At 38.2% G+C, this 25909-nt stretch overlaps 1 protein-coding gene across 7 annotated transcripts in view; it reads left to right on the top strand.

Moving 5' to 3' along the window:
* The window catches only part of DLG1 (discs large MAGUK scaffold protein 1), a 271952-nt gene that overhangs the window by 64174 nt on the left and 181869 nt on the right, over positions 1-25909 (top strand). The gene's annotated exons all lie outside the window — the stretch shown is intronic.

The raw sequence follows: 25909 nt of genomic DNA, 5'->3' as shown, positions 1-25909 counted from the left end.
TCTGCGCACCGTGAAGGTGTGGTGGGAAAGGGTCTGATGTTTATGTAAATATTGTCGGTCTCAATTAGTGAGTGTTAGTTATTTATTGACTTGGTTTTATGCCTTGCTCCTGTGGAGAATGAAGTATACAGGAAACACCACGGGTATGCAGGACTGAAAATGCCTTCTGACATCATTTTGATGAAAGAAAGTGTTAGCAGCAGGTTTTGCGATTTTGGTGCTAAATCGCAAGTTGGTATTTAGATTGTGTAGAGAGCAAAAAAGCTTTTAAACAAAGAAACAAAAGCAGTGTAGCCCTCTCCACCTCCTATAAATGAAATTGTGGTTATGTTAAAATTTAGTGATGTGTTCTGTATAAGGGAAATAAATAAAAAGCTTGCCTTTAAAATAAATGGCTTTCTTTATATAAAATATTAAATGACGTAAAGAAGAGATGTGTTTTTATTTGATTTCTGTGATAGCAGATACAACATATGGTTTAATATCAAGTTAAAAGCAGGAAAGCTTTCTAATAAATGTATTTGGGGAATACTTACCCTGAAGTATTGTTTTGAATGAAAGCTTTGTCTTAGTTTTTGCAAGACTAGAACTTCCCAGTTGATGACATGAAGGGGTCTCAAATTGCTAGTTGATGAAAATAATCATACTGAAACAGTTTTCTACATTCATTAAAGAATATATTGTTTTTCTGGTCACCTGAGTTTTTTTCACTTTAAATTCTTGGCAGTGTCATAGAATTCTTATTTTCCTAGTGAGATTTCAGAAATTTTCTGAAATATAAGATGGAAATGGTTGTGCAAGAAAAATATGTTGTTTATCGAAACAGATTTTTTACAAGTTTGTATTAACATTCCTGTCGGCCATTAAACTGTGAGCCAGTGTAAAAGCCACACACATGGTTTAAATAACTCAGGTCACATTTTGACTTTTCTCCAGGTGTTAACCCTGCATCTTCATATGGTATGTACAAGAGGATTTTTAGGAAAAGGGTTTTAATTTTTTTTTTAATAAGACTTTTTATAAAGTTAATCACTGTAAAATATTTTTTCTCCTTTTATACTTAGGCAAGTTAGGTACTTTATGAGAGATATAAAAAGCTTTAATAATGCTGTCCTTGTCATAGAATTAGTTTTAAGAAGTAGCATATCATTTGTTGTAATTAGTCTAATAATCTCTTTGAATTTTTAATTGCTCCCTCCCCTCTATAAATCACTTTAGATCCTGGTGGTTCCGATCCTGAAATAGCACTTGAGGTTTTTGGTTGCCCTCTGGTGGGAAAATGAAGAAAAATATTTTATTGAATATGTCTTGTGGTCATACTTGACAAAAGAAAGAAGGGCACCTAAGTTATACTTTAGCTACTTAGGAAATCATTGGAGACTTTGATTTGGGTAGTAAAAGGAGTTTTTTTTTCTTTGCTTAAGCTCTTGTGAATAGAATTTTTAAATATTTCTAAATGTTTGAATTGTATGGCAGGTTAATTTGACAAGGGACTATATACAGGGATACAGCTTCTAAGACAGCAAATTACCTAGTTGCATTTTTCATTACTGTCTTTTTTTATACTTGTATCACAATTGAAAAAAATTTTTTTCACCGTTCGTTGCCAGATTTTCCATCACGGTTAACAGATACTCAGTGCTTCCTAAACAGTGCCTCTCCTTTCCGCCCCTCACACCTACCCTGGTACCCACTAATAACACTTCAGACTCTGTATGTTTGCCTATTCTGGACGTTTCATGTAAGAGTAATGGTACAATATTTGTCCTCTTGTGATTGACTGACTTCACTCAGCATAAGGTTTTCAGAGTTCATCTGTACAGTAACAGTTATCAGAACTTCATTTCTCTTTATGGGTGAGCAATATTCCATTGTATGTGTATACCACATTTTATTTATGCTTCATCTGGATTGTTTTCACCTTTTGGCTGTTGTGAATAGTGCTGCAGTGAACATTGGTGTACATGTGTCTGTTTGAGTTGCTACTTTCAAGTATCTTGTGTATATACCTAAGCGTGGAATTCCTGGGTCACATGGTAGTTCCGGAAACTCTGGTGGCGTGGTGGTTGAGAGCTGTGGCTGCTGACCAAAAGGTTGGTAGTACAAATCCCCCAGGCGCTCCTTGAAAACCCTATGGGGCAGTTCTACTCTGTCCTATAGAGTTGCTGTGAGTCAGATTGACTAGACGACAGTGGGTTATGGTAGTTCTGTGTTTAACTTTTTGAGGACCTGCCAAAATGTTTTCCACAGTGGCTTTACCATTTTGTATTCCCACCAGTATTGAATGACGGTTCTAATTTTTTCACATCCTCGCCAACATTTTTTTTTTTTTTATCTTCGCCAATCTAGTGGGGGTGAAGTGGTAATCTCGTGGTTTTGATTTGCATCATTAATGTGTTTTGATATGCTGAAAATTCATTATTTAAAGCTTGTGTTTAAATGACAGCTAAATTTCAATTAAAATTCTTAACATACATCCAAGCAAGCAAGAGACTTTTGGGGGATAAGGAAGAATATTAATTAAAAGGGGAGATTGCCCCACAACTTTGAGGTAAAACATTCAGGAATAGCTTGAAACAATAAAGGTAAACAGATCTTTTTTTCCAGTGCATAATATCAATGCAATACATGTGGAGAAGATTTGTTTTCTAATACCACTGGTGCTTTTAAAGTATGTTATTGTTTGCTTTCTTACTTTGTAGGTAAACAGCAAGTAATCTATGTAAATTCCAAGCCACATTTAAAAATAAACTTAGTACTTTCATTTATGGCATTGTGCTTTTGAAAAGTACTAGAAGCACCACCTTTTTTATTTCAGAATGAATATCTTTTAAAAAATCTATTTTTTATGTGACTGGAGTTTACCTCCAACTATACTGCTCTTTAGAGAGATGCATACATGATCATTACATCGATGGGTTTTCATGAGGAAAACAATCATCTATTACTATAGAATCTTAAAGCCTCATTTGTAGCTGGAACCTCTGTAAGGCAGAAACCTGCCAGAGAAGGAAAATTAAAAATATTTCCATTAATAGAGACTATACAAAAGTGGTAAGACTGTACCTTGTCAAAGGCAGAAAACTTGGGAGACTCAGAAAAACAGGGCAGTCCCCTCGAGTTTCCCTGTGTAATCTTAAAGCCAGTGTGTGTGCATGCGTGTATAGGTAGGTAGGTAGATGGAGCACTGCAGTGAGCTGATTTCTGTATGTCAGTCCCTAGTTGAAGAGACTTGCTCATCATTTATACTAATACTAGAGCTCAGAAAGAACCCTGGGGAACAGAGGGATAATGCAGAGGGTACCCAGATCCTTGATCTAGAGACTACAGAGATGTCTAGGAGACAATTCTTTGGGGTGAATGTTAACAGAAACTAGAAAACTCATAGTGCCTCTAAGTTTTGCCATCCCTTTAGAGTAGAATTAGCTATTTCAAAATAGTAGATGCAGTAAGGCCAGAGCCCGTGATCGCTAGGAGGAAATAAGCTGTGGTAAGATCAGAGTCGTGTATTTTGTAAAGACAAACTTTTTCTTCTTCCATAGCATTCAGTAGAAACTCTTGAAAGTTCTTGCCGTTACTGACTGTCCTTAGGAAAGTCATTGTGATGGTTAAGATCGTATGTCAACCTGGCTGGGCCATGGTTCTCAGTGTTCTGGCAGTTGTATAATGTTGTGATCACTTCCATGTTGAAATTTGATATGTGATGCCCCAATGATGGAATATGATGAGTGGTACCACCAGGGGTGGGGCCTGTGGCGGCTCACCACCCCCTCAGCCTTCATCTCTCCACTGTCCGCTTCCTTCGTGGTCGCCTTGACTTGTTCTGGATCCAGCAGCTGTCTCTTGGGCAAGAGTCCTGGTCCCCGACCTGCCTGCCTGGGGTTCGCTAGCCCCTGCAGCTGCGTGAATCAGGAGAAACCTTATGGTCTCGCCTGTTGACCTTGGGGATTCTTTGACTTGCACAGCCTGTGAGCAGGAGCCCTGCTCTCCAACCTGCTCACCTTGGGTTCACCAGCTTCTGTGGCTCCGTGATTTGAGAAAGGCCTCTATCCTGATCCAGGGACCTGGAACGTGCCAACCCCTACAATCGTGTGAGCCGTTTCCTTGATATAAACGTCTCTCTATATATTTATACGCTTTACTGGGGTTTTGCTTCTCTAGAGAACACAGCCTAAGACAGTCATCTTGGTATCTTTTGTAACAGGACATTAAAGTGTGCTTGGTGGCAGTAGTAACGGAAGTGCAAGAATCCCAGAAGGAAGGCAACACTTCCAGTAAGAAGTCAGGAATGTTTCTGTGTCTTCTCTCCACAGAGAGATGATTCGAAGTGTTAAATTTGGTGGTTCTGTGTTTTTAGAAAAAGTGCAGTTCCCTTACAGCCATGACCCTTGGCCAGGGATACAAGTAGCTTCAAGGACAAATAATGGGTCAGTGGGTACTCAGTCACCATGGAACATCAATTTTTTTGTGAACATATTTTTAAATAAGAAAAAAGACTTTAAAATATTTTCATGTTGAAACTTAAGATTTATCATTTGAGTGGGTTAAGAGGAGGTTTTCAAGAAGTATTACACATGTAGCTATGGCTCCTTGCTATGCCTCTTCATACCCTTAATGATTTGTGTTTTGCTACTAGAAGCCATTTCGTGGAAAAGTTTGAGAGGCATTGTCTGACAGTTGTATGATCTCGCCTGCTTCCCACTCCCACCCCCCATCCCCGTCTTACAGCATAGATTTGAACAGCAGGAAGGGCTTTACTCAGGCTTGAGGTTGTGTTTGTCTGCAAATAAATACTAAACTGCAGTGGCTCTAAACAAATGGGACTTTATTTTCGCCTAATCACTGTCAGCTTGGAGGTATACAGCTGTTATAGCTGCTGACCTCTCTGCCTTTCTGTTGGCCTTGCCTCATTGAGAGATGTTTGTTGCAACTGTAGCCATAAAGACAGGAAGAAAAGGTGTGGGGAGTGTGGTTTATAAAGCCAATAGGCTTCTGTTTACGTATCTCATTGGTTAGAACTTTATAACATGGCCTTCTCTGGTAGTTACAGAGAGTTAAAAACCTAGTATTTAGCTTTTGTAGCCTCAGTAGTCTATGGGGGTAGTTCTGCTGGGTCGCTATGAATCGGAATCGACTCGACGGCACTGGGTTTTTGCTCGGTAGCCTCAGTAGTAGAAAAAAGGAAGGAAAATAGGTTGTAGTCTTGGGTGAGGCAGTCTATAGTGCCTGACTTGCTGCATCAGTGCAGTATGCTTACTAAAGTCTGGTTAATTTCAGAGATGCAGATAGATGCTGCTGATCAAGCAGTATGTCCGTTTAGCCGCTGTAAAGTCCAATCCGGGCCTTCTTTTCACACATCTGGTTGTCAAGATAGCTACATAAAGATTGAAAACTAGTTTTATTGAGTGCTTGCTTCCTGTTGTGTTTTTCTCATTCTTGTATCCTGTTGTATTGTTTCTGATTAAACCTTCATAAGCAAAAGTAAGCTTTGCAAAATGCTGCTTTTCAAGCTGCACTGAAGGCATTGGTGAAGAACAGGGCTTCAGGAATTGTCGGAATATCAACGGAGATGTTTCAACAAATGGATGCAGTGTTGAAAGTGGCTCATTCGACTGTGCCAAGAAATTGGGAAGACAGCTGCCTGGCCAACCAACTGGAAGAGATACACATTTATGCCTATTCCCAAGAAAGGTAATCCAACTGAATGTGGAAATTACAGAACAATATCATTAATATCACACACAAGTAAAATTTTGCCGAAGATCATTTAAAAGTGGCTGCGGCAGTATATCAGCAGGGAACTGCCAGAGATTCAGGCCAGATTCAGAAGAGGACATGGAACCAGGGATATCATTGCTGATGTCAGATGGATCCTGGCTGAAAGCAGAGAACACCACCTGTGTTTTTTTTGTTTCCTGTGTTTTGTTGTTTACCTGTGTTTTATTGACTATGCAAAGGCATTCGACTGTGTGGATCATAACAAATTATGGGTAACATTGAGAAGAATGAGAATTCCAGAACACTTAATTGTACTCATGAGGAATCTGTACACAGATCAAGAGGCAGTTGTTCGGATAGAACAAGAGGACACTGAGTGGCTTAAAGTCAGGAACGGTGTGCGTCACGGTTGTATTCTTTCACCATACCTATTCAGCCTGTATGCTGAGCAAATAATTCGAGAAGCTGGACTGTATGAAGAAGAATGGGGCATCAGGATTGGAGGAAGACTCATTAACAACTTGCGTTATGCAGATGACACAACCTTGCTTGCTGAAAGTGAAGAGGACTTGAAGCACTTACTGGTGAAGATCAAAGACCACAGCCTTCAGTATGGGTTACACCTCAACATAAAGAAAACAAAAATCCTCACAACTGGACCAATAAGCAGCATCATGATGAAGGGAGAAAAGATTGAAGTTGTCAAGGATTTTATTTTACTTGGATCCACAATCAAGACCCATGGAAGAAGCAGTCAAGAAATCAGAAGATGCATTGTATTGGACAAATCTGCTGCAAAGGACCTCTTTAAAGTGTTGAAGAGCAAAGATGTCACCCTGAAGACTAAGGTACGCCTGATCCAAGCCATGGTATTTTCAATTGCATCGTATGCATGTGAAAGCTGGACAATGAATAAGGAAGACTGAAGAAGAGTTGAAGCCTTTGAATTGTGGTGTTGGCGAAGAATACTGAATGTACCATGGACTGACAAAAGACCAAACAGATCTGCCTTGGAAGAAGTACAACCGGAATGCTCCTTGGAAGCAAGGATGGTGAGACTGCATCTTACATACTTTGGACATGTTGTCAGGAGGGATCAGTCCCTGGAGAAGGACATCATGCTTGGTAAAGTACAGCGTCAACGGAAAAGAGGAACACCTTCAATGAGATGGATTAACACAGTGGCTGCAGCAGTGGGCTCAAGCATAACGATTGTGAGGATAGTGCGGGACCGGGCAGCGTTTTGTTCTGTGGTACACAGGGTTGCTGTGAGTCAGAACCGACTCGATGGCACCTGACAACAACAACAACAACTTTTTAGTTATACACACTGAGGTATAAGGAGCATGTGTCAGCGTGCTGCTCAGGTCCCTATTTTTCCTTTTAGTCTTAGAATATGGTCTGTGGTATCCAAGGCTTCCTTGAAATCAGTTGCCTAAAATATTAATAAAAAAAAATTAATAGGTGACTTAAAATATTCTTATTTAAGAAAACTGTTTCAAGATAAAGTTTGGAGAGAGAAATAATTTGCAATGAATAAGGACCGATAGCAGACTACTCATTAGAAATGGATCAGAATAATTTTTAATGGTAATTAAAGTTAAATGACTACTTAATGTTAAAGTGTAAGGTTCCTCTAATAACGTCTTATTCTTAGGTTAAGTGTACATTCATTACATTCTCTTGGTTGTGTTGCCAGACTTTACATTGAGCCAGTATATCTTCAGGGCACCTCTCTATTTTGGCATCTTTCTTAATTGAGTGCATGGTTTCTAGAAAAGAGAAAAAGTATTCCTTGGGACCCCAGCTAGCTCGTCATCTTTCAGCATGCAGTAATAAATGCCGTCCTTGAAATGAATGGTTAAAATAGTTCTTTCAAATGGATTCAAATAGGTATTGGTAAATTTCTAGTAGTACTTTGCCGATAGCAGTGGGCCCATAATATGTCTGCATCTAGAAAAAGTTGATTGTGTATTGTTCTCATATCTGTGTAGAACTATATACTGTGATATATTAATAATTAGCCTTTTAAATTCTTTATCTGAAAATTTATTGCTTTGGGATGCAATTTTAGTGTTTTCCTCTAAGAATGTACTTTACATATTTATGAAATTTTCTTTTTCACAATTAAGATACAAACGGGAAACTTGAAAAAAGTTTTCAGACAACATTTCAAAATACTGTCACTTATTTATAACATTGAAACAGTAGCATTATTTCAGGAATTTACAGCAGGATATATGTCTTTCTTGTTTTTACAAAGAAAATAGTAGTCATTAAGTCATTCAGTTATTCATTCATGAGTTCATGCATTTATTTCTTAAATTATTCAGTAATTATTTATTGAGCACCAGTGCACCTATGTGTTGAGAAATACAACAGTGAACAAAGGAAATCCTGCTCTCGTGGAGTTTATATTCTAATCATATTTCCAGTTGGAACTTTTCTGTCTTAGAGCTATTTAATTTAGAGATTCTATCAGTGGCGATGTTAGAATAAAAACTTTACCATGTGCATAACTAGTAATTGTGTCTTAAGGTCCTTACCTACTGATGAGGAAGAGCCAAAGCTTCAAAGTTCCGCAGGCATGTCAAGGAAGGAAGTTTTGAATCTAAACTCTGATGATGTACCACATTCTTGGAAAGTATTACATCATAAAGCTGACTGATTATTCAAAAAATTTAGTTTGAGTTTATTCTGTCATTGGTGGAGATTGCCAAATGAGTGTTCAAGGATGCCTTGATTTAAGAATTTTCAATAAAAAAATTTCTTGGATTTTTAGATTAAGAAAGTTGGTACAGCCTCTGTTCAGTTTGGCTGCTCTGTGCCTATTTGCTAGTCCCAAAGAAGAAGAATTATCTTGAACTTACGTTTGGGGATGGTTGGTAGGGAAGAAGACAGAGAAGATGATTCGGTAATCTGAATTTTAGTTTCAGAACAATTCCTACCAGCGTATGCGCACACGTGTGGATGTGAAGTACCTGAGTTGGTGCAGACCTCAAGTACGTTGTGGTACATGGGCTTTTTTGGGATGGGCTTTGGAAACCTGATCATAATTTACACTGTTATTTCACGTTATTCCAAACACTCATAAAAAGCACTAGTTTTTTTAATATAACCTACTCATCCATTGGGAACGGGTCTCAGAAGTTGTGGTGTCTGTTTTCTTGTTAAGGAGAAATAAGAATTAGTCCTGGCGAAGTAGGAAATAATGATGACTTTTGTTTGGCAGGGTATTTTGAGGAATGAATCAAATTAGCTTTGTTTTTCTGAACTTAAGGTCCAGGTGTGCATTTGTTCTGACATGCAGCTGTGTTTTGTTTTTTTTTGTTGTTGTTAAAGGAATCTATTCCAAGCTCACCTTGGCATTTGCTGGACTTAAAAGTATATGTAAAAGAAATCTCTTGAAGTTTGTAGCCATTAAGAGATGTGATGTACAGACTACTGGGAGCCCCTGGCAAATATATATATATATATTTAAGAATCCTCAGTCAATTTTACAGGAAAAAAAGCAATGAAAGTTTTGTTGACCTATTTCACTAATTTGAAATGTAAGGTGTTATAGATTGACTTGTATCCCCCCAAAATGAATGTCAGCTTGGCTAGGCCATGATTCCCAGTATTGTGTGATTGTGCACAATTTTGTCATCTGATATGATTTTCCTATGTGTTATAAATCCTGCCTCTGTGATGTTAGTCGGAATCAACTCGACGGCTCTGGGTATTTGGGTTATGATGTTAATGAGGCAGGATTAGAGGCAGTTATGTTAATGAGGCAGAACTCAATCTGCAAGATGGATTGTATCTTGAGTCAATCTCATTTGAGATATAAGAGAGAGAAACAAGCAGAAAGACAGGGGGACCTCATACCACCAAAAAACAAGAGCTAGGAGAACAGTATGTCCTTTGGACCCAGGGTCCCTGCGCTCAGAAGCCCCTAGACCAGGGGAAGGTTGATGACAAGGACCTTCCCCCAGAACCAACAGAGAGAGAAAGCTTTCCCTTAGAGCCGGCACCCTGAATTCAGATTTCTAGCCTACTAAACTGTGAGAATGAATTTCTCTTTGTTAAAATCATCCGCTTCTGGTGTTTCTGTTATAGCAGCACTAGATAACTAAAACATAAGGTAAGTTATGATTTTCACAAATTCATTGTTTTTATTTTTATCCTCACAAAGGTTGGATATCTCCTGTGTAGACTGCCTTAATCACTTCTCTTAGCTAACAATCACTTAACCCTAGTGTACCAGGAAAAAAGGTCAGCAGTTTGAATCCACCAGCTGCTCCTTGGAAACCGTGTGGGGAGTTCTACTCTGTCCTGTAGGGTCAATAAGAGTCAGAATAGACTCGATGGCAACAAGTTTGGGTTTGGTTTTTTTTTGCCACTGTTATGGATTGTATTATGTCCCGCACCAAAAAAGATATGTTAGCCCTAACCCCTGGTACCTGTTAATGTGACTTTCTTTGGAAATAGATAGGGTCTTTGATGATGTCAGTTAAGTTAGTATGAGGCCATACCAGATCACATCTGGGTGGTGTCCTTAAAAAAGAAGAGAACAGACACAGAGAGACAGACAAAAGGAAGGACGCCATGTGACTCTGTAGCTACAAGCCCGGGAACACTTAGAGCTACCAGAAGCTTGAAGAGAGGTATGGAATAAGCTTTTCCCTTAGAGCCTCAGAGTGAATGAATACAGTTGACATTCTGGTTTCCTACTCTCAGTTCTAGAACTCTGAGACAAAAAATTTCCATTTAAAGCCACCCACGTTTTGGTACTTTGTTATGGCAGCCGTAAGAAACTAATACAGACACCCATTTATTTTTTATTGCCATTAATACTTTTAAATATTTTAAGTAATTTTAATAAATTTATAAAAGAATAATGAAACTATTAGAAATTTTAGCTAGAATTTTAACATAATCCAATTTTCTAGCAGCTTTGCTGATATATAGTTGACATACAATAAACTACACATATTAAAGGGTACAATTTTCCACACTTGTGGGAGCCCTGGTGGCGCAGTGGTTAAGCACTTGGCAGCTAACTGAAAGGTCAACAGTTTGAACCCACCAGCTGTTCTGTGGGAGAAAGATGTGGCAGTTTGCTTTCCGAAAGATTACAGCCTTGTAAACCCTATGGGGCAGTTCTGCTTTGTCGTGTACGGTCGCTATGAGACAGAATTGACTCGACAGCAAAGGGTTTTTATACACCTGTAAAATCATCACTGCAGTCAGCATAGTGAATGGATCCATCATTCCCAGAAGTTTCCTCAAGTTTCTTTTCAGTTCCTCCCTCCCATCCTTCCCCCATTCCCTGACACTGGTTGGCCTTATTTCTGTCACTGTAGATTAATTTGCATTTTCTAGAGTTTTATATAAATGGAATCATGCAGTGTGTGTTTTTTTGTGATTTCTACTCAGATTAATTATTTTGAGACTCATCCATGTTTTTGCTTCTGTCGATAGCTCATTCCTTTTAGTCGTGAATAGTATTCTGTAGTGTCTTAGTCATCTGGTGCTGCCGTAACAGATACACTACAACTGGATGACTTTAACAAAGAGAAATTTATTTTCTCACAGTCTAGTAGGTTACAAGTCCAAATTCAGGGCGTCAGCTCCAGGGGAAGGCTTTCTCCCTCTGTCGGCCTTCTCATCAGTATTCCCCCAGTTGAGGAGCTTCTTCACACAGGGATCCCAGGTCTAAAGGACGCACTCAAGCTCCTGGTGCTTCTTTCTTGTTGGTATGAGATTCCCAACTCTCTGCTTGGTTCCCTTTCCTTTTATCTCTTGAGAAGTAAAAGGTGGTGCAGGCTACACCCCAGGAAAACTCTCTTTACCTTGGATCAGGGAGGTGACCGGAGCAAGGGTGGTGTTACAATCCCACCCTAATCCTTTTAACATGAAATTATGATCACAAAATGGAGGACAGTCACTCAGTACTGGGAAGCATGGCCTAACCACGTTGACACATATTTTTAGGGGGGGACACAATTCAATCCATGACTGCTAACCAAAAAGGTGGGCAGTTCGAATCCACCAGCAATTCCTTGGAAACCCTCTGGGACAGGCCTGCTCTGTCCTATAGGGTCACTGTAAGTCGGAATCGACTTTTGACAGCAGCAGGTTTGGTTTGGTTTTTTGTATTCCGTTTGTGTGTGTGTGTGTGTGTGTGTGTGTGTACCACATATGGTTTTGAAGGTATTTATATTCAAAATGTGCAGTGTCCTTTGCATACAACCTACCAGTTAATCAGCTGCCGTCCATAAACATGCACTGTGTATCCATTTTGTACATACTGATTCCAGAATTCAAATACATTCTGGTTTTTCTTTTGACATTAAAGCACAATACTTTTATAAACTTTGATGCCTTGTAATTTTGTAGTAGAGAGGACATTCATTATCTTTGATCCATAATTGCAAAATATTTCATTTTTAAATTTATTAACACCAATTAGAATGATCAGTCCAGCGCATTTTTTTTTTCATTTTTACATCTCTGCTTACCCTTGTGTCTTAGGCTAGGTTCTCTAGAGAAACAGAACCATTAAGGTGTGTAAATATATGTAGAGAGAGAGATTTATATAAAGGAAATGGCTCACACGGTTGTAGAGGCTGTGATGTCCCAAGTCCTTGGGTCAGGATAGAGGCTTCTGCTGCTTCTCGTAGCTGCAGGGGCTGGCAAACTCAAGATCGGCCGGCTGGAGAGCAGGGCTGTTGCTCCCAGGCTATGAAGATTGACAAATCCCAAAGTCGGCAGGCAAAACTGCAGGTAAACTGCTAGCTCAAGTTCCAAGAATGGTGGTCAGACAAACAGGAGCCAGCTGCAGGATCCAGAATGAGCAGAAGCTCCCAAACCCTGCCAGAACGTCCACCCACACTTGATGCAGGCCACACACCCAAGGAAAGTCCGTTTCCACTGATTGGATACTCAACAGCAGATTGCATCATGGGGGTGATCACATACCAGATCTCAACAGGGTAGTGACCACAACATCACATGACTGCCAGAACACTGAGAATCATGACCCAGCCAAGGTGACACATGCTTATACACATCTACAGTTGTCTACTTATAAACGATATAAAACAAATCATGGTGCGTAAATACAAAAAAATATGAATATAGTATATTGTCACATATCCTTTTGGCATACTGGGATGGTCCAAGTTCTTGTCGTAAAATATATGATAAAGGCCTTCCTCTTGAATGACTAACTGGATGAAAATGCCACAGTTCCTTTTTGTCCTTGGAAATTGTTCACTCACCTAGTTTTGAACTTGAGAAAGTTCATTTAGACTGTTGTCTTCTACAGACTTGTAGTCTCATATTTCACTTGTATAATCTAATTCACCATCATCATTAATTTGTAGTGCTGCTATCTTTATTTTTATTCATCTTCTAATCAGCTAACAATTATAAAATGTTTTTTTAGTTTTCTTCTCTTTGCCATTATCATGGTTACAAATGTGTTCTCCCATTTTATGGTTTGTGACTTTTCTTTCCAGCCCTTTATGATACCGTTTGATGAATAAACCAAACCAAACCTGGTGCTGTCAAGTCACTTTCATCTAATGGTGACCCCACATGTTACAGGTAGTACTGCTTCATAGGGTTGTCTTGGCTATAATCTTTACTGAAGCAGGTGGCCAGGCTTTTCTTCCGTGGCACTGCTGAGTGGGTTTGAACCACCAACCTTGAGGTTAGTAGTCAAGTGCAAACTGTTTGCACCACCTGGGACCTTTTTTGATGAATAGAATCACTTAATTGTAATGTCAGATTCTTTTCTGTTAAGATGTATGCATTTCATATTTTGTTTTGGATATCCTTCCATAGCCAGAAGTCATGAAAATAATCTTCTGTATTCTAAAAGTTTCATAGTTTTGACTTTCACATTTAAGTTTTTGGCTGTTGTGAATAAAGATGTACAAGTTTTTGTATGGATATATGTTTTTATTTCTCTTGGGTATCTATCTGATGGCTGTTTTCATATCCTAGGTGTAAGAATATATGAGGTTTATGTTAACATTTTGTGAAGAAAGAGCCAGCAGTTTTCCAGAGTGGCTGTGCCATTCTCTTCACTCTCATCAGTGTTGCAGTTGTTCCACATCCTCAGCAACACTTGAAATTGTCAGATACATTTATTACCATTATTTTCTCTCATTCTGTAGTTGGCCTTTTACTTTTTTTTAGTGGTGGCTTTCGAAGAGCAAATATTGTAATACAGCTCATATGAATTTTTAATTGTGCTTCTTGTAAGATATATATTCTTGTGAGATACATAGAAAATCTTTTCTTATCCCAAGGTTGCAATTTTTTTTCTTATGTTTTCTTTTAGAAATTTTATACTTCAGGGGTTTACATTTAGATCTGTGATCCATTTCAGATTAATTTGTGTGTCTGGTGTGAGGTAAGGGTTTATTTTAATTTTTTTCTATATGTATCTCCAGATGCTCTAGCACCATCTATTGAAAAATCTTTTCCTTCTGCCTTTGCACCTCTGTCAAAACTCAGTTGACCATATATGTGTGATCCAAGGTAAAGGGAGTTTCCCTGGGGTGTGGCCTGCACCACCTTTTGTGTCTCAAGAGATAAAAGGAAAGGGAAGCAGGCAGAGAGCTGGGGACCTCATACCACCAAGAAAGCAGCACCAGGAGCAGAGCACGTCCTTTGGACACAGGGTCTCTGCACCTGAGAAGTCCCTCAACCAGGAGAAGATTGAGGACAAGGACCTTCCTCCAGAGCCGACAGAGAGAGAAAGCCTTCCCCTGGAGCCAGGGCCCTGAATTTGGACTTGTAACCTACCAGACTGTGAGAAAATAAATTTCTCTCTATTAAAGCCATCCACTTACTGTATTTCTGTTACGGCAGCACTAGATGACTAAGACAATGTGTGAGTCTTATTTCCGGACTCTCTTTTTCTGTTCTATTGGTATGTCTGTCTGTCGTTTGGCCAGTACCACAGTGTCTTAACATCATGTCAAAACAGCTTTGTCCTTATTAAAAAATTGGATCAGCTATTCTAGGTCATTTGCGTTTCCACATTTTAGAATCATCGATATCTACAAAAGTGTGCTGAATTGTGATTGATCTTCCATTGCATCTCTAGATCTTTTAAGGAGAATGGATTTCTTAGCAATATTGAATTTTGCATTCTACGATATTATGTCTCTGTTTGTTTAAGGCTTCTTAATTTCTTTTAGCAATGTTCTGTAATTTCCAGTGAAGCCATCTTGTGTATCTTTCGTTACATTTATTCCTAACTATTCTTTTTTTAGGGTTATTGTAAATGGAATTAAAAAAATTTGGGAGGAGGGTTTCTAATTATTTGCTATTGATACAATGTTTTTATCAGATTGAAGTTGTACCCTTGGATTCCTAGTTTGCTGAGAATTTTATCGTGCCTGGGTGTTGAATTGGGTCCCATGTTTTGTGTGTCTATTAAAATGATCGTATGGTCTTTCTCTTTATTCTTTTAATATGAAGAGTTAACACTGATATTGCAGAAGTTAAACTAACCTTGTCTTCCTGTAATCTTTTTTGTTAAGATACTTTATACTTTGGATCAGCTTTCTCATATTCATTTTATTTATAACCATTTCAATAATTTTTTTTTTTTTTGGCCAGTTGAACAATTTTTACATATGTAATTCAGTGACATTGATTACATTTATCATGTTGTACAATTGTTACTACTATGCTTTGCCAAATAATTCCACCACCATTACAGAAACTCAGTGCCCCCTAAGCAGTGACTCTCTCTGTTGCCGTATGTCCCACCCCTGGTAACCACTGATAAGCTTTGGTCTCTACAGTTGCCTGTTTCATATAAATGGGATCACAGTATTTGTCCTTTTATTACTGATTTATTTCACTCAGCATATTTTCAGGGTTCATCGATGTTGTAATGTGTATCAGAATTTCATTTCTCTTCATGGCTGAGTAATATCTCGTTGTTTGTATACACCACATTTGGTTTATCTGTCGATGGACATTTAGCTTGTTTTCACCTTTTGGCTATTGTAATGAATGTTGCAGTGAACATTGGCGTACAGGTTTCTGTTTGTGTTCTTGCTTTGAATTCTTTTGAGTGTATACCTAGAATTAGGATCGCTGGATCATATGGTAGTTCTACGTTTAATTTTTTGAGGAACCGCCAAATTGTTTTTTCACAGTGGCTATACCATATTGCATTCCCATGAGCAATGAATAAGGGTTCCATCCACTGCACGTTCTCGCCAACACCTGTTATTTTCTGTTTTTTTAATCATCACTATTCTAGTGGTGGTGAGGTGATAATCTTATTGTAGTTGTAATTTGCATCCCCCTAAAGACTAATAAAAAAAAAATTTTTTTTTTTTTTTAAAATACTAATGATGTTGAGCATCTTCTCGTGCTCTTGTTGGCCATTTGTGTATCCTCTTTGTTAAAATGTCTATTCAAGTCCTTTACCCATTTTTCAGTTGGGCTGTTTGTCTTTTTGTTGTTAAGTTTGGGAGTTCTTTATATATTCTGGATATTAAACTATTATCGGATATATGATTCTCCAGAATTTTATCCCAATCTGTAGGTTGTCTTTTTACTTTGTCAGTAAAGTCCTTCGATGAAGAAAAGTTTTTAATTTTTATGGGGGTCCATTGATCTTTTTCTCTTTTGCTGCTTGTGCTTTTGGTGTCATATCTAAGAATTCATTTTAAAAACTAGATTCCAGAGCAGTACCTTTGTGTTTTCATCTAAGAGTTTTATGGTTTTAGTTCTTAAATTTAGGTCCTTGATCTATTTTGAATTAGTTTTTACATATGGTGTGAGATATGAATCCAGCTTTGTTCTTTTGCATGTGGAAATCCCAATTTCCTAAGCATCATTTATTAGACTCTTCTTTCCCCCGTAGACTTAACACCGTTGTTGCAAATAGATGTATAGGTTTATTTCTGGCCTTTCAATTCTGTTCCATTGGTCTTTATTCTGCCATTATACCAGTACTAGGCTGTTTTGATTACTGTAGCTTTATAGTATGTTTTGAAATTGGAAAATGTGTATCCTCCTACTTTATTCTTCTTTTTCAAGATTGCTTTTGCTGGTCAGGGCCCTTACCATTCCATATAAATTAGAGGAAATTTGAGGATTGCCTTTGTCATTTCTGCAAAGAAGGCTGTTGGAAAATTTGATGGGGATTACATTGAATTTATAGATTTCTTTGGGTAGTATTGACGTGTTAACAGTATTAAGCCTTTTAATCCATGAACACAGAATGTCCTTCCACTTATTTTAGTTGTCTTTCTTTTAGCAATGTTTCATAGTTTTTAGTTTAAAAGTCTTTTACCTTGGTGGTGAAATTTATTCCTTCGTGCTTTAATCTTTTAAATGTAGATTGAGGAATTGTTTCTTTCATTTCCTTTTCTGCTTGCTCGTTGCTGATGTATAGGAACCCAACTGATTTTTGTGTGTTGATCTTGTACCCTGCCACTTTGCTGAATTCATTTATTACCTCTGATGTCTTTCTTGTAGAATCTTTTGTCATCTGCAAAAAGGGATATTTCGCTTCCTCCTTCTCAGTTTGGATACCTTTTATTTCTTTTTCTTGCCTAACGGACTAGGACTTCCAGTACAGTGTCGAATAGCCGTGGTGAGAATAGCGTCCTCCTGACCCTGACCCTGACCCTGACCCTGACCCTGACCCTGACCCTGACCCTGACCCTGACCCTAGGGTGAAACTGTCAGTCTTTCTCCACTGAGTATGATGTTAGCTGTGGGTTTTTCCCACAAATACCCTTTATTATACAGAGGAATTTCCCTGTATTCGTAGTTTGTTGAGGTTTTTTTTTTATCATGAAAAAGTGTTGGATTTTGTCATATGCTGCTTCTGTGTCGATGACATGATCGTGTGGTTCTTTTGTTGTATTAATGTGGTCTATCACTTTGATTTTCTTAATGTTCTGCTACTTTTGCATTCCTGGGGTGAAACCCACTTGATCATGGTGTATAATCTTTTTAATACGCTCTTGGATTTGGTTTGCTAGTATTCTGTTGAGGATTTTTGCATCTGTATTCATAAGGAATATTGTTCTGTGATTTTCTTGCAGTTTTTTAATCTGGGTTTGGTAACATTTCTTAAGTGTTTGGTGGAATTTACATCTGGGCCCAGAGTTTTTTTGGTGGGAAGAATTTTGATAACAGTTTTAATTTCTTCAGTAGGTATGGAACCACTCAGATTTTCCCTTTAATACTATGTTAGAATATTATGTGCAGTAAGGTGTGTTTTTCAAGGAATTTCTTAATTTCATCTAATCTCTTGAATTAATTGGCCTAAAGTTATTGATTACATTTTCTTATTATCTTTTTATCTGTAGGTTTTTTAGTGATAACCTCTCATTTCTGATATTGGTGATTATATTCACTCCATTTTTCCTTGGTCAGTCTAAAAGAGGGGTTTATCCCTTTTATTATTCATTTGACTTCGTTAATTTTGCTTGTTTTCTGTTGATGTCTGCTTTTTTGTTATTTCCTTCTATTATGTCTGGGTTTACTTTGGTTCTCATTTTGTAGCTTATTGAGGTGGATCCTTAGGTCATTGATTTTAAACCTTTTTTTTTTTTAAATTAGCATTTAAAGTAACAGATTTTCTTTGAAGTACTCCCTTAGCTTCATTTCACAATTTTTAATGTTATGTTTTCATTATAATTCAGTTTCAAACCATTTTTAATTTTCTACTTGAGCCCTTCTTTGACCCATGAGCTTTTAGAACTGTGTTGTTTAATATTCAAATATTAGGGATTTTACTAGATACCTTGTTGGGTTTTAATTTAATTTTGTTGTGGTCAGAGAATATACTCGGTATGATTTCATCCCTTTTAAATTTGTGACTTGTTTTATGGCCTGGTTAGTTTCCTAGGACTGCCATAACAAATGACCACAAACTGGGTTTGAAGAACTGAAATTTATTCTGTTACAGTTCTGGAAGCTAGGAGTCTGAATTCAGGGCATGGGCAGGGCCATGCTCTCCCTGTCCTCCCTAGGGGAAGATCCTTCCTTGTCTCTTTCAGCTTCTGGTATCCCAGGTGTTTCTTCGTGTCTTAGGTATCTAGTGGTGCAGTAAACAGGTACTACAGTGGATAGCTTTAACAAACAGAGGTTTATTCTCTCACAGTTCAGATGACTAGAATTCCCAAATCAGGGCACCAGCTCCCGTTGAACGCTTTCTGTCTCTGTCCGTTCTGGGGGAAGGTCCTTGTCATCAGTCTTCCCCTGGTCTAGGAGCTACTCAGCCCAGGAACCCCACGTCCAAAGGACATGCCCTGCTGTCAGCACTGTTTTCTTGGTGGTAGGAGATCCCTCTGTCTCTCTGCAGAATTCTCTTTCATATCTCAAGAGAGATTGCCTCAAGATACAACCTGATCTTGTAGATTTGAGTCCTGCCTTATTAACATAACCACCTCTAATCCTGCCTCATTAACATCATAGAGGTAGGATTTACAACACATAGGAAAATCACATCAGGTGACAGAATGGTGGACAATCACACAATACTGGCAATCGTGGCCTAGCCAAGTTGGCACACATTTTGTGGGGGGGAAATAGTTCAATCCATAACACTTGGCATTTGTTTGCTTTTAGATGCATCTTCACATTGTGTCTTCTCATGTGTGACATTTGCCCTTGAATTGTAACAAGCTTTTAAATATTTATATCAACACATCTAAGTTTTATTTATCAGCATACATACACACACCCACAGTACACACCCAGCATCTTAAGCTTTGTTGAAATTTGGAAATTGGATTCTGGATTGGTTCTTCTCACTCCCCACTCTTCAGCATGCATGCTCCATCTGCTTTAGGAATTCGTTAAACCTCACCACTGCTTTTACATGAATGTCATATTTGTTGTTTTTCTTAAAGTAAGGTATATTGGGGTACGTGGAACAGTGCTAGTGTTTTTATGTGATACAAAACATTCTTAATGTGTTACTGGAAGAACAAGTATTTATAGGCTGAGGGGTAAGTAGAAGGACTTCTGCAGACTAGTAATAATTCTGTTTGTTTAGGTGTTAAGCATTGATTTTAGAACCTTGTAAAAAAAAAAAACTAGTAATACTTAGTTAATTTTTTATGGTTTTAAATTCTCTAATAGATTCAGGAATCTGCATTATTTCCATAATCAGAAAACTAATTCTTTTCAAAGGAAGATTTGTGGAAATTATGTAACAGCAGTGAAGCAGTCACATAGTTACATTCCAGATTAAAATAGCTTTCACGTCTTAGTAGTAAGTAATGAAAATAATACTGCTGGCTTTGTTAACCAAGCTTAAGGGGAGTGGAAGGTTTTGTACCAAGGATACCAGCCTTAAAAACATAAAAAGGATGAGGAAATATATTTAGGTTACTATGATCATTTTTAAGTCTCCTTTATCCCTGTTCCCTCATCCTTATTTTGTGATTCATCTCTGGTATAAGTGTTAAGCAAGTTAGACTTCAGCCATCCTTGTGGGAGGTTTAGTTTTCTTCATTTTCTCTATTAGCAAACCAGTTTTGTATAAAACTTACAGTGTTAAGAAATTTTTGGAAATGAGATTAACCTTTAGGTAAGAAATACAGATGAATATTTGTTATTCAGACTAATTGTGGGCCTACAAAGCTATTTGGAAATATTTTCGCAAGTAATAACTGTACTAAACCCAAGGAATCTCTTTTTTTTTTTTTTTTTTTGAATCATTAAAAATAGTAATAGAATTTACCTGCTTATAATTGTATTTTGTTGTATTAGGTTTTTTAACAGTGACCAGAAAGTATTTGAGGAAACCCTGGTGGCGTAGTAGTTAAGTGCTACGGCTGCTAACCAAAGGGTCGGCAGTTTGAACCCTCCAGGTGCTCCTTGGAAACTCTGTGGGGGCAATTCTGCTCTGTCCTATAGGGTCGCTATGAGTCGGAATCGACGGTACTGGGTTTGGTTTTTGGTTGGTAGAAAGTATTTGAAGATCCTCTACATTTAGGTTAAAAAGATGTCTTATAATACTTGCCTTGAAAGATAAAGAAGTTGCTACTTTACATCGAGTTGTAAATGTGGAAGTTGCATTGCCCCAGGTTTTGCTTGGTGCGACTCATCACAGCCAATGAACAAGAGGCCAAGGTGGGAGATTAGATCCAAACCTGCTGCCGTCGAGTCGATTCTGACTCATAGCGACCCTACAGGTGCCCTTTATTTTGTTGCACAAGGAAAGGAACAGTTGGGGCTGCTGCCTCCAAGACTGTTCATAGGCATCTTGGGGAAACAGGCTTTTACAGAGAGCAGACAAGGAAATGTAAATTTATTCTGAATATTCAAGATGGACCTTCTCGCAGGCATCTAGAGCTTGGGCGTGCCTGTGCATTTGCTTTAAACAAGTGTTGGATATCCCAGGATGGAACATTAACGTTAGTGTGTTACGTCTCCACCCAGAGGCAGGGTGCTTACATGTATTTTGCACTTAATGAGCTACTAAGTCCCTTAAAGTGCTAAGATGGCATTGAAAACCGGCTAAAACTGGTTGAGGCCAGCCCTGACCGTTCTGTGGTTATCTTGTCAAGGACAGTTTCCGAAGAATGTTGAGCCTTTTCTGCTCAGTGCAGAAGGATAAGCCCGAGCAGATGTCTCCTAGGAGGGCTGAGCTCTGAGGCTGCCTGTCTGAGTTGTGTTGGGTGAATGTTTTAGTGTGGTGTTAAAGTAGTGAAAATACATTTTCCTTGGTGTTTAATATTGGAGAGAGAATATATTTTCTCATTTATTTTAGTATGGCTGTATAAGCTGTGATTAATCTCTAGTCCTTAAAAAATGGTACAGTCTCTGTTCAAAATATAGCTAAACAGCCTGTTCCACTCTTAAACATAACAAACACCCTAATACCTTACAGAACATGTTTTCCCCTATTCAAAATAGGTGATTAAGAGCTTGACATGACTAACACCATAATAATATTCGTAAGGAATCTCTAAACATTTTTTAATTACACCAGCTACACTGGTCTCTTCCAAAGGGGTGCGGAGCTATCTCAGCTCCTGTGGCCTTAGTCTCTTTTTTTCTTTTTTGTTTTCTTGAAAAATGGCCTTCAGCCTGCAAACCGACAGAAGGGCTTTCTTTCTTGCTCCCTATCTCAGCCACAGTGGACTTGGCAAAACAGCTCCACTAACCAAGAGATTCTTAGGAGAGTTTTTCAGCCAGTTACAGATATACTAATTAGAGTCCAGATGCCTGACATGTTTATCTTTAGTTTAATAAAGAGTTTTTATAGTTATTTTATGATGTACAAGACCATCTGTAGACTGTGTGCTCAAAACATTAGATAACCCTAATCTTTCCCATGTAAAACCCTCCCATCAACCCTTTTAAAAAGACAGAATTTAAAAAAAAATTAACCCCTTCTGTCTCTTAACTACTGGTATTCAATAAAACCTTCTTATTGCTGCTTACCTCCTCCTGTCTCAGTATTGGCTTTGCAACAGGCGGCTCAAACCCACAATTTAGAATAACATTGTTTTCAGCACAATAAATGAAAGAGAAAAAAATGTCACTAATTTTTGCATTTTAAAATTATCAAAATAGTATGTGTGGTTAGACATAAATTAATACATAAATGTCTGTCAGGAAAGGCAACTGCTTCCTGTTCTACGTCTTTCTGCTTTTCAGGGGCAATTTATCTTAACTCTTCATCTGTATCTTTTGTATCTTCTGTTCATTATCTCAGAATAATGTGCTTATATTGCTCTGAACAGAAGATTTCAAAGGGCGGCCCGAGAAGACAAAGTAAAGTATTATATGACATGTGCAAAGAGCTGGAGATGGAAAACCAAAAGGGAAGAACACGCTCGCCATTTCTCAAGCTGAAAGAACTGAAGAAAAAATTCAAGCCTAGCGTTACAATAGTGAAGGATTCTACTGGGAAAATATTAAACGATGCAGGAAGCATCAAAAGAAGATGGAAGGAATACACAGAGGCATTATACCAAAAAGAACTATTCGGTATTCAACCATTTCAAGAGGTGGCATATGATTAGGAACCAATGGTACTGAAGGAAGAAGTCCAAGCTGCTCTGAAGGCATTGGCGAAAAACAAGGCTCCAGGAATTGATGGACTATCAATTGAGATGTTTCAACAAACAGATGCAGCGCTTGAGGTGCTCACTCGTCTATGCCAAGAAGTATGGAAGACAGCTTCCTGGCCAACTGACTGGAAGAGATCCATATTTATGCCTCCTCCCAAGAAAGGTGATCCAACCGAATGTGGAAACTATAGAACAATATCGTTAATATCACACGCAAGCAAAATTTTGCTGAAGATCATTCAAAAACTGCTGCAGCAGTATATCGACAGGGAACTGCCAGAAATTCAGGCTGGTTTCAGAAGAGGACGTGGAACCAGGGATATCATTGCTGATGTCAGATGGATCCTGGCTGAAAGCAAGAGAATACCAGAAGGATGTTTACGTGTGTTTTATTGACTATGCAAAGGCATTTGACTGTGTGGATCATAACAAACTGTGGATAACACTGTGAAGAATGGGAATTCCAGAACAGTTAATTGTGATCATGAGGAACCTTTACATGGATCAAGAGACAGTTTTTCAGACAGAACAAGGGGATACTGATTGGTTTAAAGCCAGGAAAGGTGTGTGTCAGGGTTGTATTCTTTCACCATACCTATTTAATCTGTATGCTGAACAATTAATATGAGAAGCTGGATTATATGAAGAAGAACGGGGCATCAGGATTGGAGGAAGACTCATTAACAACCTGCGTTATGCAGATGACACAACCTTGCTTGCTGAAAGTGAAGAGGACTTGAAGCACTTACTAATGAAGATCAAAGACCACAGCCTTCAGTATGGATTACATCTCAACATAAAGAAAACAAAAATCCTCACAACTGGACCAATGAGCAACATCATGATAAACGGAGAAAAGATTGAAGTTGTCAAGGATTTCATTTTACTCGGATCCACAATCAACAGCCATGGAAGCAGCAGTCAAGAAATCAAAAGATGCCTTGCCTTGGGCAAATCTGCTGCAAAGGACCTCTTTAAAGTGTTGAAGAGCAAAGATGTCACCCTGAAGACTAAGGTGCGCCTGACCCAAGCCATGGTATTTTCAGCCGCATCATATGCATGTGAAAGCTGGACAATGAAGAAGGAAGACCGAAGAAGAGTTGATGCCTTTGAATTGTGGTGTTGGCGAAGAATATCGAATATACCATGGACTGCCAAAAGAACGAACAAATCTGTCTTGGAAGAAGCGCGGCCAGAATGCTCCTTAGAGGCAAGGATGGCAAGACTGTGTCTTACATACTTTGGACATGTTGTCAGGAGGGATGAGTCCCTGGAGAAGGACATCATGCTTGGCAGAGTACAGGGTCAGCGAGAAAGAGGAAGACCCTCAACGAGGTGGATTGACACAGTGGCTGCAACAATGAGCTGAAGCATAACAACGATTGTAAGGATGGTGCAGGACCGGGTAGTGTTTCGTTCTGTCGTGCATAGTGTCGCTATGAGTCGGAACCCACTCAACGGCACCTAAGAACAACAACATTGCTCTTTATTAATTTTAGGCATTATTGACTTCCTTCTATGATATGTATTTAGCTCATATACATCACACATCACTTTCCCTATCCTATCAAGAGTTAACATTTTAAGTTTTCATTTTCTGTTCTCTACTTTTTTTTTTTGAAATGTGTATATGCTGATAATCAGTTATTTTAATTCCTCATTGTATAACAAGAGGGATAATAACATACCATTGCCCCTCCTTTCTGATTTCTTCTGCTTCGTTCAGTAATAAGATAGATAATGCTTATGTTTTGTTTTATGACTATTATTCAGTCTTACGCATATTTTCTAAAAGTTGAAAAAGTCAGTGAACTGTTAATATTTTTATAACCATGCAAACATTGTTCACTGCAGTTTACTTTTATTTAAATATAGATCTCTATACACAGAGACACAAAATTTTTCCAATGTTAATGTTTTTAGTTTTCCAAATTGTTCATCACATTGGATAAGTTGGTAAACAAATTTTTATCCCCCTGGAGATTTCCTTCCTAGTGCCCTTTGTTTCCCAGTCCAGTCTAGACTTTGCTCTTACAGTTTACAAGAGACGACTCTTCATGCTTTTTTGGGTCTCCAAAATTTTGCTTCAGCATATCTTTAAGTAACTTCTTAAGAAATCATCCTTACCATCGCTGAACGTTTTTTTTTATTCTCACATGTCAGTGATAGTTTGGCTGTGTGTGGAGTGCTAAGATTAAACTCATCAGTCTCTCAGGACTTGGAAGGTGTAGGTGTGCTGTCATACCTGCAGTTGCTGAAGAGATGTCTGCCTACCAACCTGATTGTGTTGTTGTTAGCAGGGAGTGTGGGCAGGGTGGTTACATGATAATTTTTTTCTATTTGAAAGTTTTCAGGATGAGCTTTTTATTCTTGGCATCCTGAAATTTATAATAGTTTAGGTGTAGATTTTGCTGCTGCCCCCCCGCCCCCCCCGTGGCCATTACTTGGGACTCCCAGTGGAATTTTTTGTTTCAGGAAGGTAGCTTCTCTGTGTTAATTTTTTTTCTGTAAGTTTACTGACCCATTTGTGTGCCTTTTGTCAATTATCCATTTATTATGTTTACTGTTTTTTTTTTTTGTTTTTTACTGATTTTTAAGAGCAGTTTATAGTGTGGCCAGTAACCCTTGTTCATTGTTTTTAAAAAAATTTTTTTTTCCCCTTATCCTGCCCTTTTGTGTTTTTTCTTAAGGGTGAGTTTATTTGGGGAGGGGAATGGGAAGGAGAATATTTTTGTTTTTATGCCTAGGCCTTCCCAGCATCAGTTGAGAAACAGGCATTTACATTTTCTTTTAGCTCCTGTAATTATGATTTCCTTTATTTTGTGTTTGGTGTAAGATAGATTTTGTTTTCTTAAAATCATGTTAATCTTTTAAAAATAGATTGCAGAGAATTGTGTGTGGGTAGGGGGTATTTCGTAGGTAAAAGAAAAAGACTTCTATTGGACTGATTTTCAGTTAGAAATTGAAAAAGCTGAAGCTTTTTTTTTTCATTTTTATATAAGTCAATGAGAAAACCAGACTAATTTAACTGAATAACTTCAGTTTTTCACGTGGATTTCATTTAAACAATTATACCCTTAGATACAGCTTAGCTAACATTGAGTAAGAAGCAGCCA

The sequence above is a fragment of the Loxodonta africana genome, chromosome 1, assembly GCF_030014295.1.
Source record: "Loxodonta africana isolate mLoxAfr1 chromosome 1, mLoxAfr1.hap2, whole genome shotgun sequence".
In the NCBI taxonomy this organism is placed as follows: Eukaryota; Metazoa; Chordata; class Mammalia; order Proboscidea; family Elephantidae; genus Loxodonta; species Loxodonta africana.
Note: the sequence above shows the minus strand (reverse complement) of the source record. Positions and strands in the feature narration are given on the sequence as shown.